Genomic DNA, 19,211 nt, shown 5'->3' with positions numbered 1-19,211 from the left:
GTAAATACACAGTAGTGCAATTGCTGGGTCCTAGGGTACTTCTATTTTCAACTTTCTGAGGAACCTCCATACTGTTTTCCAGAGTGGTTGCACCAGCTTGCATTCCCACCAGCAGTGTAGGAGGGTTCCCCTTTCTCTGCATCCTCGCCAACATCTGTCATTCCCTGACTTGTTAATTTTAGCCATTCTGACTGGTGTGAGGTGGTATCTCATTGAGGTTTTGATTTGGATTTCCCTGATGCCGAGCGATGTGGAGCACTTTTTCATGTGTCTGTTGGCCATTTGGATGTCTTCTTTGGAAAAATGTCTGTTCCTGTCTTCTGCCCATTTCATGATTGGATTATTTGTTCTTTGGGTGTTGACTTTAAGAAGTTCTTTATAGATTTTGGATACTAGCCCTTTATCTGAGATGTCATTTGCAAATATCTTCTCGCATTCTGTCAGTTGTCTTTTGGTCTTGTCTTTTGTTGCCTCTTTCCTTTCCTGTGCAAAAGCTTTTTATTTTGATGAAGTCCCAATAGTTCATTTTTGCCCTTGTTTCCCTTGCCTTTGGCGATATGTCTAGGAAGAAGTTGTTGCAGCTGAGGTCGAGGAGGTTGCTGCCTGTGTTCTCCTCAAGGATTTTGGTGGATTCCTGTCTCACATTTAGGTCTTTCATCCATTTTGAGTCTATTTTTGTGTGTGGTGTAAGGAAATGGTCCAGTGTCATTCTTCTGCATGTGGCTGTCCAATTTTCCCAATACCATCTGTTGAAGAGACTGTCTTTTTTCCTTTGGGCATTCTTTCCTGCTTTGTCGAAAATTAGTTGACCAAAGAGTTGAGGGTCCATTTCTGGGCTCTCTATTTTGTTCCATTGATCTATGTGTCTGTTTTTGCGCCAGTACCATACTGTCTTGATGATGACAGCTTTGTAATAGAGCTTGAAGTCCGGAATTGTGATGCCACCGGCTTTGCTTTTCTTTTTCAATATTCGTCTGGCTATTCAGGGTCTTTTCTGGTTCTAGACAAATTTTAGGATTATTTGTTCCATTTCTTTGAAAAAAAATTGGTGGTATTTTGATAGGGATTGCTTTAAATGTGTACATTGCTCTAGGTAGCATTGACATTTTTACAATATTTGTTTTTCCAGTCCATGAGCATGGAACATTTTTCCCTTTCTTCGTGTCTTCCTCAAGTTCTTTCATGAGTGTTCCATAGTTTTCTGAGTACAGATCCTTTGCCTCTTTGGTTAGATTTATTTGCATGAGGTTAATTCTTTGAATTTTTTGAGACATGCTTTATGGTCCAAAGGAGACCAACATGTACAAATATATCAGCTGAGTTTGAACACAGTGTTTCAGGGTTAAACACAGTGTCTTAGATTCACTTATTGTTTTAAACTGACTCAAAAATTGTTCAAACTGGGGGCGCCTAGGGGGTTCAGTCAGTTAAGCATCTGCCTTTGGCTCAGGTCATGATCCCAGAGTCCCAGAAGCAAGCCCCACATTGGGCTCCCTGCTCAGCAGGGAGTCTGCTTCTCCCTCTCCCTCTGCTCCTCCCCCTGCTTGTGCTCTGTCTCTTTCTCTCTCAAATAAATAAATAAAATCTTTAAAAAAATTTTTTTTCAAATATGCAGTACCTTTACTGTTTTTTTCCTACTTCAATCTGTCAATTCCTGAGAATGGATGGTAAAGTCATGGTAGATATATCAGTTTCTTCTTATAGTACTGACATATTTGCTCTATGTATTATTTTGCGTGTGTTTTTGTTATGTACATACAAATTTAAATCTTGTCCATATCCTTATGGACAAAAAACCCAATTTACAGATTATTCCTACTGCTCTAGTATAATCATCCCAATTGTGTGCTCAGGGACAGTGTGTGATTGAACTTTATAATTTAGCAGGATTCTATTATGACCTGGCCCTGTGAGCCCCTGCCTTAGTGGAGGTGGCCATGAAGAAGCTTGGGTGTCTGCTTAGGCGCTGTGTTTTATAGTCCTCAAAATGTCTGCATATTTCCCTTTACCTAGTGTACAGTCAGCTGAGTGATAGATGCAGGTTCCTTTGGGGAACGACTGAGGGAATCATTATAGTATATACTTGCCACAGTGTTTCAGGGTTCTTCCTGACAGGGCCCAATCACCTCTTTGGGTTCTGGCCCCCAAATTGGTTCAATTCCAGGAACTGCATGAGGGATCTTGACTTTTTACGGCAGCAACTACCTTTATTCTCCTGTTTCTCTATCCTTGCCCTTTGCCTTTGCTGTAGATGTTAAGCAGTGCCCTTGTTTTTCTTCTAAGGATGCCATGATCTATTAACCATCTCCACCCTCCATGCAGGTCAAGCTTCCTATCTGCCCCTTGCCTTGCCTGTTACTATGGTAATTACAGTCCCCAGGCTTCTGGCCGTTGAGCCTCACCATTTGGCCCCTGTTACTTAAAAGGGGTCTGTTATCTTTGTGGATTTTAATGAGTTCAAGCTCTGACCCTCTCTCCTTCTGTCTTTCCGGACCTACAAGAGAAGGGCCCCATCTGCACTGTTCAGTGATGCCAGTGCTTCTGTTACTAGGGCCTTGTCCTCCCATGGAAAAATCCTTTGCTTAGTTTTCTAGACTCATGTAATATAGGTGGGCATGGTTACTGCTCTCAGCCTCTTTATTTCTTCCTCTGCCTTTTGCCAGGGCCACTCACCATGTCTGCTTTTCTCTGCATTGACCATCACTTACTCTAGGCCTATAAGAGCCCCTCCCTGACTCCTGCCACAACATGAATGCTAATTTCTTACAGCTCCTTGAGTGTTTATTCTCTGTTTTCTCTTCTCAAGTCTAGCACTTCCCTAGCTGGGTAATGCTGGGATGTCACCTTAATTATTGTTCTTGCAGCCAAGAGAAGAGTGAGGGCAGCTCCTGAGGGCACCAGTTTTTGCTTCTTGTAGTGTCTTCTAGCACAGGGGAAGTACTAGGGAAGAGTGGGCTACCTGTTCAAACTCTGAAGAGCTTCAGGAATCTGTAGGGGTGACCATCAGATGTCTCCATCCCTTGTTTCAGGATGCAGGTTTTCCCAGTCAGGGCTCTAGTTTAGTGGACCTATTTTCTCTGGGCATTGAAATGTCTCTGGAGCTCTGCAACTCTAATTCTTGGATTTTCTACTTGTTGCTCAGCTGTGCCTATCATTTCATTGCAGGAGATAGCTGCCTCTTTCCAAGCTACTCAGGAGGTCCTCTAGGCGTCTTTAACTGCGTACTAATGTCCTGGCTCTGCAGGGTGTCTATCCAACTTAGCAGTAGTCAGCCAACTCTACTGTCTGTATGGCATTGTTCTCACCATATAACCAGTAGCCTGAATCATCACACCTGTGAGGGCATTCCCAGACCAAGACATTTTCTTACACTAACTGTGGTGATATCTTTGCAGTTCATGGCCTTCACTGTATTGGGATCTCTCTGTGCCCCACATACCACTCAGGACAGTGGCATGGTGAGTGAGCCTATTCTAGAACCCCACCTCACTGCTTGTTTTCTTGGGCCACTTGTAGCCCTACTTATGTTATTTCTGGTTCTCCAAGAAACAGGTGCTAAGACTGGATTTATTGGAAAAACTAGAAAGGGAGCGAGAGAAAGCTGGGACAGCTGTTAGACCTGGATTCAGATCTAGCCCCCATGGAGGAGAGGGAAGGAAGGAAACATGGATCAGAAAAGTCTTAAGCTGCAGTGCAGTTACAAGAAAGTTTTGGCAAAGCCAATAGGAAGTTCTTGAGCCAAAGTTGCCCTTTAGAAAAGTCTTGTGTCCCCTGGGATTGCACCTGATCAGTATCTCTGCCATGCCCACTCACTAGCTGGGAGCCACGGTTGGACCTCTGAGCAAGTAAAGTGATTGCCTTCAGAGTATGCATCTGAGGGCCCTTGGTCATTTTCATTTTCCACAATTAGAAATCTGGGAGATCTGAAAAATGTATACTCATGGCAGCCATATAAGCAATACATCTTATTTCTCTTACTTTTAATGATTACCTTTAAATTAACAATTTATTTAATATTGTTACCTCTTTCCAAAATAACATACAATCTTCAAATTATTTAACTTTTCTTACCATCATTCCACAAGTTGTTGATCAATTATTTTAGATCTTTCGTGTGTTTGTGTGTATGTATGAGATGTCACATCTGTGCTAAAATTCTTTGTTTTTTGAGTTTTTTGGTATATAGATGTCCAGTTGTTCCAGTGCCATTTGTTGAAAGGACTAGATTTCCTCTACTGAGTTGACTTTGTTTCTTCGTCAAAAATCAGTCAATTATATTTGTGTGAGTCTATTTCTGAGTGCTCTATTCTATTTCCCTGATGTATGTGCCTACTCTTTGGCTGATACCAGGCTGTCTTGGTTATAGTAACCTTACAGTAAGTCCTAAAATTAGGTAGTATGAGGTCTTCAACATTTTTTTGTCTTCAGTGTTTGTAATGGTGATTCCAGGTCTTTTACCTATCCATATAAACTTTAGAATCAGTCAAAATTTGCAAAAAAAAAAAAAACTTATTAGGATTTTGATTGGAATTGCATGGATCAGATCAAATTAGGAAGAACTGGCATCTTTACAATGTTGACTCTTCCTATCCATGTGCATAGAATATCTTTCCATTTGTTTGGATCTTCTTTGATTTCTTTCATCATGGTTTTATAGTTTTTCTTGTACAGATCATGTGTGTATGTTTGTGTATTTAATGTTATACCTTTGTATTCCATTTTAGGTGATATAGTAAATTATATATACATATGTGTGTATATATGTATGTCTATATATATGTATATATTTTTGTATATATTTTATTTATTTATTTTTCCTTTCAAATTTTAACTGTTCAGTGCCCGTAGCAATGAAAACAATAGGAAAACAACTGAGTTTTATATATTGACTTATATCCTTCAATCTTGCTATACTTGTTTATTAATTTCATGAAGTTATTTTGTAAATTCATTGGCATTTTCTGCATGGACATATTCATCTGCAAATAAAGATAGTTTTTTTTTTTTAAGATTTTATTTATTTATTTGATGGGGATGGGGTGCACAAGCAGGGGAAGCAGCAGGCAGAGGGAGGGAGAAGCAGACTCCATGCTGAGTCCGATGTGGGGCCGGATACCAGATCGCTGGAATCGTGACCTGAGCCAAAAGCAGATACTTAACTGACTGAACCACCAGGTGCCCCAAATAAAGATAGTTTTATGTCTTCCTTCCCTATGTGTATACATTTTATTTCCTTTTCTTATCTTATTGCGTTAGTTAGGACTTCCATTACAATTTTAAATAGGAGTGATAAAGAGGATACCCTTGCTTTATTCCTAAGCTTAGGAAGGCATTCAGTCTTTTCACTTTAGGCATGATGTTAGTTGTAAAATTTTCTGTAGATGTTCCTTATAAATTTGAGGAAGTTCTCTATTTCTGGTTTGCTGAGGTTTTTATTATGAATGGTGTTAGATATTTGTCAAATGTTTTCTCTACACCAATTGATATCATATGATTTTTTTTTTTTTAGCTTGTTGATGTGATAGACTACATGATTCAGTTTGAGTCTTGAACTCACCTTGCATAACTGGAATAAATCTCACCTGGTCATGGTGTATAATTCTTTTTATTCATGTTGAACTCTATTTGATAATATCGTATTAAGGATTTTTGCATTTGTGTTCAAGAGAGTTATTGGCTTATAGTATTTGTTTCTTTAATGTCTGCATCTTGTTTTGGTATTAGAGTAATGCTGGCTTCATAGAATGAGTTAGGAATTGGTTCTACTTTTGGGAAGAGATTGCAGAGAATTGCTATCATTTCTTTTCTTTAAAGGTTTGATAGAATTTACCAGGGGAACCACCCAGGCCTGGTGGTTCCTTTTTTAGAAAGCTATTGAATATTGATTTAATTTTTTTAGTAGATATATGTGCCCTTAGATTATCTGTTTCTCCTTATAAGAGTTTTGGTAGTTTGTGTCTTTCAAACAATTGATCCATTTTATCTAAGTTATCAAATTTGTGGGCATAGAATTGTTCATAATATTCCTTTAAGTGTCCATAGGAATGGTAGTGATAACTCTTCTTTCATTGTTTTTATATTACTAATTTGTGTCTTTTCTCTTTTTTTCCTTAGTCTGACTAGAGGTTAATCAATTTCATTGATCTTTAAAAAAGAAGAAAGGGGGAAAGAAGAACAACTTTTGGATATGTTTATTTTCTGTATTGTTTTCTTGTTTTCAATTCCATTGGTCTGTGCTCTAATTTTTATTATTTTATTTTGCTTGCTTTAGGCTTAAATTACACTTTCTACTCTAGTTTTTTAAGGTGGAATCTTATGTCATTGAGCTTAGATTGTTGATCTTTTCTAATATGAACATGTGATGCTATAAATTTTCATCTAAGTTCTACTTTAACTGCATTCCACAAATTTTGATATGTGTAATTTAAGTTCAAAACATTTTCTAATTTCCCTTGAAACATTCTCTTTATTAATTATTTAGAAATGATCTGAAGATTTCCCTATTACTCTGTTATTGACTTTTAATTTAGTTCCAGTATGGTCAGAGGACTTTGTATGATTTCAATTCCCGTCCCTCTTTTTTTTTTTTTACCACAAATAATTATGAGACAACATATAGGACCTTTATATAAATTAAAAGTGATGTCAGTATGTCAGTATTGTAAGGACAGGGGCCAATACCGGAGTGGGGTGACTACCCTTACCCATTCCTCCCTATTCATCTATGCAGTTTATCTCCCTTCACTCAGAAGAAACTTTGCAGGAGCTCCTGCCAAGAGAATTCCTCTCACTTTCATGTTACTGATGTTAATTTCTTAGCTTTGACAAATATATTGTGATTGTATAGGAAGTTAATATTAGAAGAGGCTGGTTGAAGGCTTTTGTGGACTCTATATTTTCTTTCCAACTTTTCATAAATCTAAAATTAATTCAAGGTAAGGTGATGAAATAGGTGATCCAAAGCTTCCATAATTCAGATTCATGAAGGGGAAAATGGAAATAATGTATTTTATTCCATTTGTATAGGTCACTGTAAGGAGTAAAAGAAAAGCTCTGTTAATGACTTCTTATTTTTGAATTCAAATAGGCAAGATAGTAATGGTCCCCATTATTTAAGGACATGAGGATGAAAATTGTTAAAAGTCATAGGTTTTTATTGGGGACCCCTGAGAGAAAAAAGATGGAAGGGTAGCCTATGAAGCCAGATTTCAAAATGAAAGAGGACACAGAAACATGAAATTATAAAGCAATTATACATAAATTATGGTGTCTCTCAATGAGTCTACATGACTGAGAGGAGTATTTTTTAATGGAAAAATCTGTATGTGCTTTTAGGAGTAAAAGCTGATTATAATAATAAGAGAGATATTAAATGCTGGAAATAGGAAACAATGGAGTTGATATCTTCCTAAAGGAAATAGTTGTAAATAGGTTAAAAACCATGCAGGTAAAGAACTTAGTCTTGATTGAGAGGTGCCGAAAATCCCCCTGCCTTTAGAAATGAAAGTGCAATGATATATAGAGAAAAAAATTAGAGTGATGAAAAATTATGTAAATTAGTAAAGTGAGGTTGTCATGAGAGAGAATTCAGGACATAGTAAGAATAGAGATCAATTTAAAAACAAATCTGGAGTGTATATTTAAGCTACAGGAGATGAGAGAAAAGGAACTGTCTTCACATTTTTGACCATAGTTACTGTCTGGTTCCTAGTTTTAGGGACTTCCTAGTAGCTTGATCTTAGGGATCAGCATGACTTTGGGACTTACATTGTCTTCTCAGAGCCCATCAGTGCCTGAAAATGTGTCATTTGTATTTCTAAGCTTCTCTTCCATGTTTTGTATGAGCTGATACTTGTTCTTGTGTTGAATTACCTTTTTCTAAGAGCAGTTGGCTGCTTTGACAACACAATTACCCTGAAGGTGGAAATACCACAGTTCTTAGTTTTAAGAGAAAAAAAATACCAGTTTGTCCTCTTACCATTCTGAATTCCTCTGACTTTCCATTGCCTGGAGCAAAGTCATTGGCATGGGAGTATTCTTTGTGCTTTTTAGAAGGGATGGAAGACCCCTCAAAGGCCTTTTAATGATGAACGAAGGGGATTTATTCTTCCTTATTGGGGTAATAAAATTTGTTACACTTCACATAAGTTCCAGTGGGGGTGGAGGAAGGAGGTAGAAGTGAAGAGGATGATTTGGATTCCAAAAACTGCAATTACTTGTGGAAGGTTTTAACTGAAAATAGATCTTTCTCTTGAGATTTTAGTTTGTTCTGGAGACTAATGTTACAAAATCCAACATTGCACAATAAAAAGGCAAAAGCAAGAGAAGATTTATGATGATGATCCTTGGCAGTTCATTTAAGCTGGTATGCTCTCTTGGCCTCGTATTTAATACTGAGATGCTTTATGTTCTTGACTCTGCCTATATGAACTAAATTAAGTCATAAATGTGCAATTCTTATTCTGTGTATAGACTGTCATTTAGCATGTGACCTTTTTGCTATACTCCAAAAGGACAATGGTATTAAGAGAAGAAAGAAGCAATGGTCATAGAGGCAACTGAGAGAAAGGGCCCCCCAGGCCCACCTCAGATGGGGCCAGGTCTCAATTGCTGACTCACTGAAAGGCCGTTCTGATCATAGAATGTGCATAAGGAATGACCTCATCAGACCCTTCACTTCCACCCACAAGTCCAAACCTAGCGGTGTCTCAAAATAACCTGAACTGCCACGTTGGCAATTGAGCCAGGGAGGGAGGACTTTGGTCCCAAAGCTTGTTGGCATTAGCATTAGAGAGAGAGGAAATTAATAAATGACCTGTTCCTGTCTGCACAGACCTTGGAGATGCAACAGAACATTAGAACAACAACTCAGACGTGAATTGTGGTATTAGCTTTACTGATAACTCCAGCTTTATTTGTAGTTGGAAGAAGGGGAAGTTGAATTAAATGGATTTATTATTTTCAGCAGACCTCTTTGCTTAGCTGGGGACTGTGATATGTCTGTTAACTAGATGCCAGGAAGATGTGTGCCTGCATGCATGCCTCTGTGTGTGTGTGTGTGTGTATGTGTGTGTATACATATACATGAAATACATGTCGTGGATTATGAAGCAGTCACATGAAATAGACTCAAGAATGAAGGATGAAATCCTTTACTGTTCATCTCTTACATGGTGCCAGGGTAAAAGGATGTTTTTCTCTCTACATAAATGAAGCAAGAGGACTTCTCTTGGCGGGGGTTACTGCAAACTTCCTCTTAAGCCAAGTGAGATCAACTGCACAGATGAGTAAGAAAGAATGGGTAACGTGGTCACCCCATTGGGCACTGGTCTACTGTCCTGGGAGACTGACATAATGATATTAGTTTTAGTTTATAAATGGGTCCTGTGTTGTCTCATAATTATGCAAGCGTATAGGAAAGAAAGGAATCATCCTCCTTCACTTCTCTGTACAAGGAACAGGTACCAGGTCTTTTCATACTCTGTCAACATACCAGGAAGGCTGAAGAAGCAGCGGTGGGCAGGGATAATAGAACTATCACTTACAGATCTTACTGTGTTCCTGGCAATTCCATGAAGCATATTGCCTACTTGATCTCATTAATCCTCATAAGGATCTGATTAGGCAGGAGGCACCCCCATTCTCCTATTACAAATGAGGTGACAGAGCTTAGAGAAGTTAATTAAGTCAGCAAAGGTCCACTTTGGGTGGAGTCAGAACTAAATCTTGGTCCTTCCAATACAAAACCCTTGTTTTTTAATGTCAGGCCTAACAGATTTTTTTTCTACTACTAAGTTTCTAAAAATCAGGGTTATTCCCCCAGAACTATCTACACCAGTTGTTGAGCAGAGAATCTTTAGTAAATCAAGTATTTACTAAACAACTCCTATGTGCTAGACATTGTTCAGATGCTAGGGATAAAGCAGTGAACATAAAAGACAAAAATCCCTCATAGAGGATAAATTCTAGAGAGGGAAGACCAACAGTAAACAAGTAGACAAATTATCTCCTATCTCTGATGACAGTGAGTACCTTAGAGAAAACTAAAGCAGGAATATTAGAGGAGTCCAGCTTTGCAAACTTTCTGTGGCTTTTCATGTACGATCTCACTTGAGGAGGTAAGGATTGAGCAAAGATCTCAAAGAGGTGAGAGGCAGCCATGTGGATTTTGGGTGAAGAGCATTATAGGCAGATGAGAAAATGCAGAAATGAATGCCAGGGCCTGTGAGTCCAGATTGCTGGGAGCAAGAAGCCAGTGGGTAAAGATGCAGTGGTACTATTATGTTAACTGGGGTGGAAAGTCTCTTTGACATCGGAAGTAAAGATACTGATGACTCTGAAAATCAACCCCCCCTTTTTTTTTTTTAATTTTTAGAGAGAGAGAGAGATCAAGAGCACTTGCATGCATGCGTCATGGAGGGAGTCTGGGGAGGAGCAGAGCAATATATATAGAGAGAGAATCTTAAGCAGGCTCCACGGCCAGCAGGGAGCCCTATACAGGGCTCAATCTCACGACCCTGAGATCACGACCGGAGTCAAAATCAAGAGGTGGACGCTTAACTGACTGAGCCACCCAGGCGCCCTGAAAATCAACCCATCTTTAGATTACTCATCCCCGATTGCTCTTGTGGATGCATCCTTTTTTCTATAACCGGGATTATTTCTGGGAGCACCCAGCCTTTTTTCTATAACCGGAATTATTTCCGGGAGCACCCAGCCACATACCAAAAAGTCCTCTCTTGTGTTGTTTTAGACATGCTTTCAGGTTGTTGAAGAATAATTATCTGAACATTTTCTAAACATTATCTCAGAAGAGTTTACCCTTCAAAGCATATATTTGATAACAGAGCAGCTGTTCAGAGGGTGATCTAAGTCTGAGAGCACCAGTAAATGTCTGGGAGCCACCAAACCTGAGGCATAGCACGGCTAATTGCTTTGTCCAATAGCTTGACTTGTTTATTTGTTAACCTGATAGAAATGTTCTTCAAGGAAGTAATTGAATCGAGATTGTATTCTTCTTTAATATCTTTGCCTTGCCATTTGTGATATCTGGCACATAGTTACTACCTAACTCACTGATGAATTAAATGAAAGCAATAGTGCCCTTTTCTCAGACTTCTACAGAGTAGGTGCTGCCAAAACTGTTGGGCTTAAAGGCAGGGTTTTATCTAGTGCTTGGCTAGGGGTAAATCCTGTTCTTAGATGGGAAATAACTGATAGCAAGGACAGACAATATATTAGTTTTAAAGATTTCATTTGCTTCTCCATATAGATCATAACCTGTGGCAAGAAAATACTCTTTTAGGATAATTACTAGCACCTTTTAGTTGTAATAAGAACCAAGTTTTGAGTCATTCTTTAGGCACACAGTTCCCAGAAAGAGAACTGCCTTAAAAACAGATGAGGAGTTTAAAAGAATATAATTCTCATTTTGTGGTATGGCCCCTCTTCAAATAAGGAAATCAAAGCTGTCTGTTTTGATTATCTGTGGAACATAACTCACAGTCAAAAACAATATCCAGTAGAGGTCTTTCAAGCAATGTTCTAGCCTTTTAAAAATATTTCTAGAATGCCATTTTAAAAGATGCTTATAGCTATTACTTCTTTGTATTAGCCTTGTGTGTGTGCATTTGTAATTAAAAATTCTTCAGGGGCGCCTGGGTGGCTCAGTCAGTTGAGCATCTGCCTTTGGCTCAGGTCATGATCCCAGGGTCCTGGAATCGAGTCCTGCATCAGGCTCCTTGCTCAGCGGGGAGCCTGCTTCTCCCTCTCCCTCTGCCGGCCACTCCCCTTGCTTGAGCTCTCTTTCTGTCAAATAAATTTAAAAAAGATCTTTGAAAGAAAATTCGTCATTATAGAAAAGTTAAGACATGTGCAAAGGTAAAGAACGTACAGTGATCCACCATGTAGCCATCCCCCAACTGCAACAATCACCAATTTGGTTCCCTCTAAACCCCTACCAACTTACCCCTCCCATAGTATTTCTGAAGCAAATCCCCAATGGATGTAATTTCATCCATGTACATTTTGGTATGTATCTCTGAAAGATCCCCTTTAAAGAACACAACCACTTTTACCCCTAAAACTAAGAAGAATCCCTAATGTTACAAAATACCCAGTCTCTTTTCAAAAGTCTAATCAGCTCATGTATAGTATAAATGGTTTTAATTTGTTACAGTATGTTTGAAACAGGATATAAAGAAATTCCAACCCTTATAATTAGGTAATATCTTTTAAGTCTGTATAAGAGTTTCTCTTCCAACACTTCTTTTCCCCTTTAAATTTATTTATTGAGGAAACTAGATCATTTTTTCTTGTCTTAGTTCTCACTTTTATAACAAAATACCCTATATTGGGGGGCTTAAACAATACACATTTATTTCTCACAGTTCTGGAGCCTGGAATGTCCCAGATCAGGGTGCCAGCAGATTTGGTATCTGGTGAGGGTCCTCCTCCTGGCTTGCAGACAGCAGTCACCTTGTTGTGTTCTCATATGTCAGGGACGGGTAGGAGAAGCGCTGGTTCTTCTTCTTCTCTTAAGAGCACTAATCTCATCATTGCAGTTATACTCTCAATCTAAACCTCATCTAAACCTAATTATCCCCAAAAGGTCCCATCTCCAAATACCATTACATTGAGGATTAGGTCTTCAGCATATGAAATTTTTGGACACAAACATTCAGTCCATAGCAGTCCTTTGCTGTTTCTCCAAAGTCTGGATTTTCCTTATTTTATCCTATTAATGCAGGTAAACATGATCCTCTGTCCTATATTTCTTGCAAGGTAGTAAATAGCTCTAGAGGCTTAGTTTCAGGTGTGAGTATTTTGGCAGAATTATTTTGTAAGTTGTGGTATGTTCTACCAAGTGGAAGTATATCATATTTGGTTGTCTTTTTTGGTGATATTACCAGTCTTTGACAATCAGTGTCTAGATGCATTAATTTATAAGGAATTGTAAAATGGTGACAGTTTTGTCATTTTTCTCAGTTATGAAAGAAAAACATTTCCTCGCTTGGCATAGAGCTATTCAGTGGAATGGTTCATATAGGAAACGAATGGTCTTTTTTCCTTAGTTTTCCAGTTTTCAAAATAATGAGGTGGTTATCTAGCATCTTCCAACATTAAGTAAATATATTTTTTTAAAGTTTTAAGCATTATGATGAGCTCATTGAAGCAAACGTATTTTTAGGTATTTCAGTCCTTTGCAGTTATTATTCTTACTAATACAAAATGTTCCATCTTTAAGTTCACTTCTGAGTTATTTTTGATAGGACCTTCCTTACTATCTTCTTTGATAGGATGTTCCAGGTTCATTTTCTACATTTTTTCCCCCTGTCCTGGATTGAGCTATTTCTTCAAGCAGCACTGGGATCAATATTTAGAATGGTCTTTGGAGATCACAAACCTGGGTTCTACTTTTATTGCTATTGAATTAGTACTGTGACTAGACTTGTTAGTAGACAGAGCTAGAATTAAAGCACATTGTTAGTTCATACTTCCAGTTCAAATTCAAGGCAGAATTCTTAACTGTAGGGCCCACCATCCTGTATCCTTTCCCATGTTGAGAAACCTGAGCTGCCAATCCTTACATCAGAGTCTCTTCTGTCATCTTGACTTTCTGAATCTCATTTTCTAGTAGATTCTTCAATAATTGGACATTAGGACAATATTTCTTCAATTTGTTCATACTGAAAGCAGTTCTCCTGTGCCTTTTATATTCGAAAGTCAGCTTGGTTAGATATAAAATATTTGGTTCACTCTTTCTGTCTTTAGTATCTTAAATATGTTATTCCACTGTCTTCTGACATAGCATATTATCTAAATATATGATGATAGTAAGGGTTTTTTTCCTTTGTAAGGAATGGGTTTTTTTGCATGATGACCAAAGGATCTTTTTTCCTTATCTTTTAACTATAGTAGTTTTACTAGAATATGTCTCAGGGTTGATTATTGGCATGCCATTTTAACATGCAGCTTCAAATATTTTTATTTATTTCAAAAAAATGTTCCTGAATCACATTTTTAAAAATATGTGTTCTCTTCCATTGCTTTGGTTATCTTTTGGGGCTTTTATAACACACCTGGGGTAATGTCTTATCTTCTATATTTGTAACTTTACTTTCTTCACTTCTCTTTGATTTTAAGTTTTTTCTTTCATTTTATCTTCTATTTCTATTAATAAATGATACATTGTTCTTGGTAACTCTTGTGAGTTTCCAGTTCAGACTTCATGTGTGAAATATTTTAAATTTCATGGTTCTTTACTAAATTCTACCACCTCATTTCTGAGTTTTTCTACTTTGAATTGTGTTTATTATAGCCTCTGTCATTTTATTAATTTCTTCTAGCTTGTCTTAAAATATTAGCCAACAGTTTTCTTCTGTTTATAGGCCTGTTTCTGGCATGTTCTCATTGGTCTGTAGAGCCATTATTTTATCCCTGGTTTCTTTTTTCTTTTAATAACTACTAAACATAGGACTTAATCACAATCTCCTTTCAGTTCCTTCTTTCTCACTCTCCTTCCATCTCTTTTTTGTTTGTTTTTCTTACTATCATTCTTTCTTTGTTAATCGAGGCATAATTTATACAATAAAACAAGTTTAATGAGTAACTACCACTCAAACATGATTCAAAACAGCTCTGTTGTCTCAGTCTGTTTACCCCACACCTCTCTGAAGAGACGATCATTATTTTGATTTCTATCAACATAGATTAATTTTGTATATACTTGGAGTTCATGTAAATGGAATTGTATGGCATGCATAATTTTGAGTATGATGTTAGCTATAGGCTTTTCACAGATGTCATTTATCTAATTGTGTAAGTTTACTTCTATTCCTATCTTACAAAGAATTTTTCCTTTTTTTATAATAATGAATTTGTGTTGAATTTTTTCAAATTGTTTTCTTCATTTATTGAAATAATAATATGGCTTTTCTTCTTTACTCCACTCGTGTGACAGGTTACACTGATTGCTTTTCAGATGATAAAACAACTTTGTATTGGCATAAACTCCAGGTGTATATGATGTAATATCCATTTTTGAAATTGCTGCATTCAATTTGTTAATATTTTATGAAGGTTTTTCTACCTATGTTCACAAGGGATATTGGTCTATAAACCTTTCTATTTTTCTTTCATATGTTTTTATTTTTTGGTATCAACATTAGAGTAATGCCGGCCTCATAAAATGAGTTGAGAATGTGCTCTCACTCTGTGTTTTCTGAAAGAGTTAGTGTTAAATTGGCATTATGTCTCCATTAAGTGTTTGTAAGTGCACCTGGGAAACAATTTGGACTACAAGTATTTGCAAAGGGGTATTTTTGATTACAAGTTTATAAAAATTAATTTCTTATTTATTGAAATTAGTTTCAGTTATTGAAATAACTGAAAGTACTTTCAATTTTTTTAATACATCTTGGCATAAAAAACATTGATAATGTCTCATATTATACTTTTAAGGCCTGTATGATCTATCATGATAACCCTACTTTCATCTATGGTATTGGGTAATTTGTATTTTCTCTTTTTTTCTTTATCAGCTATGGTAGGTGGTTATCAACTTTATTAAACTTTTCAGTAAGCCAGTTTATGATCTTGCTAATTTTCTGTAAGGTTTGTTTTCCATTTCTTTGTTTTGTGTTCTTTGTATTATTTCCATTCTTCTGTTTAGTCAAGTTCAGTTTGCTCCTCTTTAGTTTCTTGAGTTAGATGCCTACGTTATTCATTTTACACCTTTATTTTTTTAATTATAGGTATTTTAAAGTTCTAAATGTCTAAGCACTGCTTTATCTCCTCCCACATACATTGATATCTTATGTTTTCGCTTTTAGTCTGTTTGAAGCTTTACTGCTCTAGAGCTTTCTCTTTCGTTGCTTGTGCACAATGATAAAAAAGAAAAAAACAAAAATGACCTCATACCGCCTGCACATTTGGTTACTACTAACACTTCATATATTTAGACTGCTCCCAGCCTTTTCAGAACTTACCGCAGATCTTTTCTCCTCTTTCATGCGTTAGAGTGTATAAAACCCCGTCCAGTTTCAGCTGCGCTTCTCAGATATCCCTTACACAATTTTCAGGAGTGCCTTTTGTGATTCAGGGGCTCTTCTGTTTTTAGGGAAGCCCCCCTGTTGCTTTCCTCTGCCTCCTCCTATGCATACAATATTACTACTTGGGTTTTGTGTTGTCAATGATTTGTCTCCCCTGTTTGCGTTTTGAGGTGTGTGGTGATACTGGACATGGTGTTTCTGCAGATATTTTTCTATTAGCTTTGGTTTTTAATATCTCAGTTGTTCTCTCTGTTTTTCTGTGGGGATTCAGAGAGAGATTTCAAAACAATTCTGCTGGAGCTACCTTTTCAGAACTCTGGGGCCGCCTTGATTGTGTTGCCGAGCAGTATATGTGTACTATTTCATGTTTGTAGTAAAAGAAGTGTACGGCTGATCTTTTCCAGAGAGGTCTACTTAGGAATCCTGATTACAGGGTCTTGATTATTTGGTGACCTCTGGAGTTGCCTCTTACTATGATGGCTGCATTTTCTTTGTGTTAGAACTGCAGTTCTTTTCACTACTGGCTCCTAGTGTGTCAAGGTCATTTCAAGAGTCTCACAGAACAGCCAACAGTGAGGAAGGTCCCCGATAAAATGCCTGCCCTCTTTTGTGTTCCCGTGTTGCTGTTTGGTGGATGGGGCCCTCCTGGATTCCGACTTAGGGGAAAAAAAAAAGGATAATTCAGAAAGAATGGAACCTATCCCTTCCACCCCCCCATGCAAATGGGTATCTTTCATTAGCTGAATGCCACCGAATACCAGACGGGATTGTATAACCAAAAATGCCTCTGGCATACAAGGTGCCGTGATAACTTGTAGAAATTATTACCTGTCATTTATTTGGTTATCTTTGAAAAGTGCTTATGCTTTATTCTAGGGAGTGGGGTGGTTGAATACAGTTGGGACAGCATTTGTGATCCTCAGATAATTCTTCACTCTCTGTGTCATACTTAGGAGACACATTCTTTCCCCATGGCCACTTCCAAAGAAATGGCTATATGCACAGCTCGTCATCATTGAAAATTGTGCTGTTCAGCAGTTTCACACATTGTCTTCAGTTCACTTGTAGAATACTTGTATGTCTCACAAATTCACTAAGTTTTGCACAGAGAGCATTTTTTAGTGAAAAATGCTTGCTTCTTATAAAGTTAATACATATATTGCTGTTTTAGTTTATCACATGCAAGTACTTTTCATTGAATCTTTATGATAACCTTGAAAAGCAGACATATCCTCCGCTTTATAGATGAAGAAACTGAAAAGCTCAAAACTGGAACTCAAAAGTCACTGCCTTCTTAAAGCTCTGTAGGCAATTTATGACAGAGCCAAGGGGAAATTATTCAATAATTAGAATAATTACCACCAGTATCAGAAACCTCTATGCATGCCAATAATTCAAAAATGTCTGCAGGGAACAAGGTCACATGAATGATTTTTAATAAATCAGCCTCAATTGAATTAGTTACAGTTTAGAGAAAATTTTTAGTAAGTATATATTCATATTTCATAATATAGAATACACAGTATATGTAATGGAAAATAATATGCAATACAAAATAAATTTGTTTTGTGTTGAAGCATTTAACAAACACTTTGGAAGTTAGTTTTTTGGAATTCAATTGTGTATGATTTTAAATCCTATATTCTCTCCTTTCAACCATGCTGTCTCATGATAGACCTTTCAAAATGTTGTAAGTGGCTAAAGAGATGAACCAATTATTACAACTTAGATATGTCTGCCCAAACAAACTGGCTTGGTCTGTAATGATCATTTATGAAGCATAAATACCAGGAAATGATGGAAAAGAATGAATGGGTAGTCAAGGATTTGAGACCTGATTTCTGCCATACAGGTCATAAATTGTCTTTAGGCTTATAAGGAGAATGACCGGTTTTCTCAGGAGGTAAGTATGTGTATGCTTTATCAGTTTTAATAAAATATGACCTAGATATGTCTTAGACAATTCATGCTCCCTGACATCTACTCTCCTGGCAGTCCTCACCCCATCAACACTTTCTGTGGATGCATTCTGATGTCCTTACGATAGCTCAGGGCAGCCAGATTCTCACATACCATATCCACTTAACAGCCTGACTCTCTCTCAGGATTGACTGACTTTACTGTGTCATTTTCCTACTAGGCTAACTAGGGAGAAATACATAATTCTCGGGAGCTACACATTTGGTCAAATACGTGCTGTCATCTCTCCCCAGAATCTAAAAGATGGTGGTCCTGGGAATCTTACTGCTTAGAGACTACCATGAGGCGAGTTTAAAAACCAGAACAGACTAGCCCATTGGTCATAGTCAGGGTGGCTGTGAATTCTTTATTTTGTGTGTGATGCTCAGTCTCCTTTACCTTCTGAGCATGTTCACCCTACATATCTCATTTTATTAATGCTCATTTCAATGAGATATTGTTCATATATTTTTCAGGATAAGGATTTGAAATCAGCTATATGACAAACTGAATACATACACAGATGTGTGTTAATGTACGTGTGTGTGACACATATTTTTAATCAAACAATGCAATATGGCAAAATCAAGTTGCCTTAGAAATTTTTACTTCAGAGTCAATCAAACTTGAGCTTTGTGTAGCAGCAAAAGTACTGGCCCCCTGCCAGGGTGGGGAAAAAAGGGAAGGGGGGGCAAAGTTTATTGGAATGTCACTCCTTTTTGCAGCAACTCTGGCCATACGCTGACTAGCAGCCCAGGTGTCCTCACTATGACATTACCAGTTTTATTGGCCTAGGTCCTTTTCAGGGCATTTTTTATGGGAATGGAAGACTTTTGTTGAGTCATAAAGCTACCATTTACCAGTTGTATGTTCTTTGTCAACTAGGCCTTCTGAAACTCTCCTGAGCTTCATGTAGTTGTAGTATGAAGCAGCACCTTCTAAAGACTGACACGATCAGTCTACTGTCACAGGGCTGGCTGCCATATTGGTATCTACTCAATGATGTTGCCATGATCTGATGAGCGACTTTGTCACCATGTCCTGGCACTCGCTTTTTTCTTTTTTCCTCAGCAATGTAGGAAACCAAACTGTATGTAAGCAATATAAAATACATAGAGAATACGTAGTAGTTTGGGGACAAATGGCTAATATTTCATTTCTTTAGAGTATAGAAAAAAATTATAGACCTGCTACTTACAA

The 19,211-nt window shown here is 37.5% G+C and overlaps 1 protein-coding gene across 2 annotated transcripts in view; it reads left to right on the top strand.

Annotated features, from left to right (window-relative positions):
- Positions 1 to 19,211, top strand: part of FMN2 (formin 2) — a 375,250-nt gene that overhangs the window by 323,053 nt on the left and 32,986 nt on the right. The window lies entirely within an intron of this gene.

The sequence above is a fragment of the Callorhinus ursinus genome, unplaced genomic scaffold, assembly GCF_003265705.2.
Source record: "Callorhinus ursinus isolate GAN/ISIS: 27379988/994484 unplaced genomic scaffold, GSC_fseal_2.0 scaffold13, whole genome shotgun sequence".
Classification (NCBI taxonomy): domain Eukaryota; kingdom Metazoa; phylum Chordata; class Mammalia; order Carnivora; family Otariidae; genus Callorhinus; species Callorhinus ursinus.
This window is presented reverse-complemented; position numbering and strand designations above follow the sequence as displayed.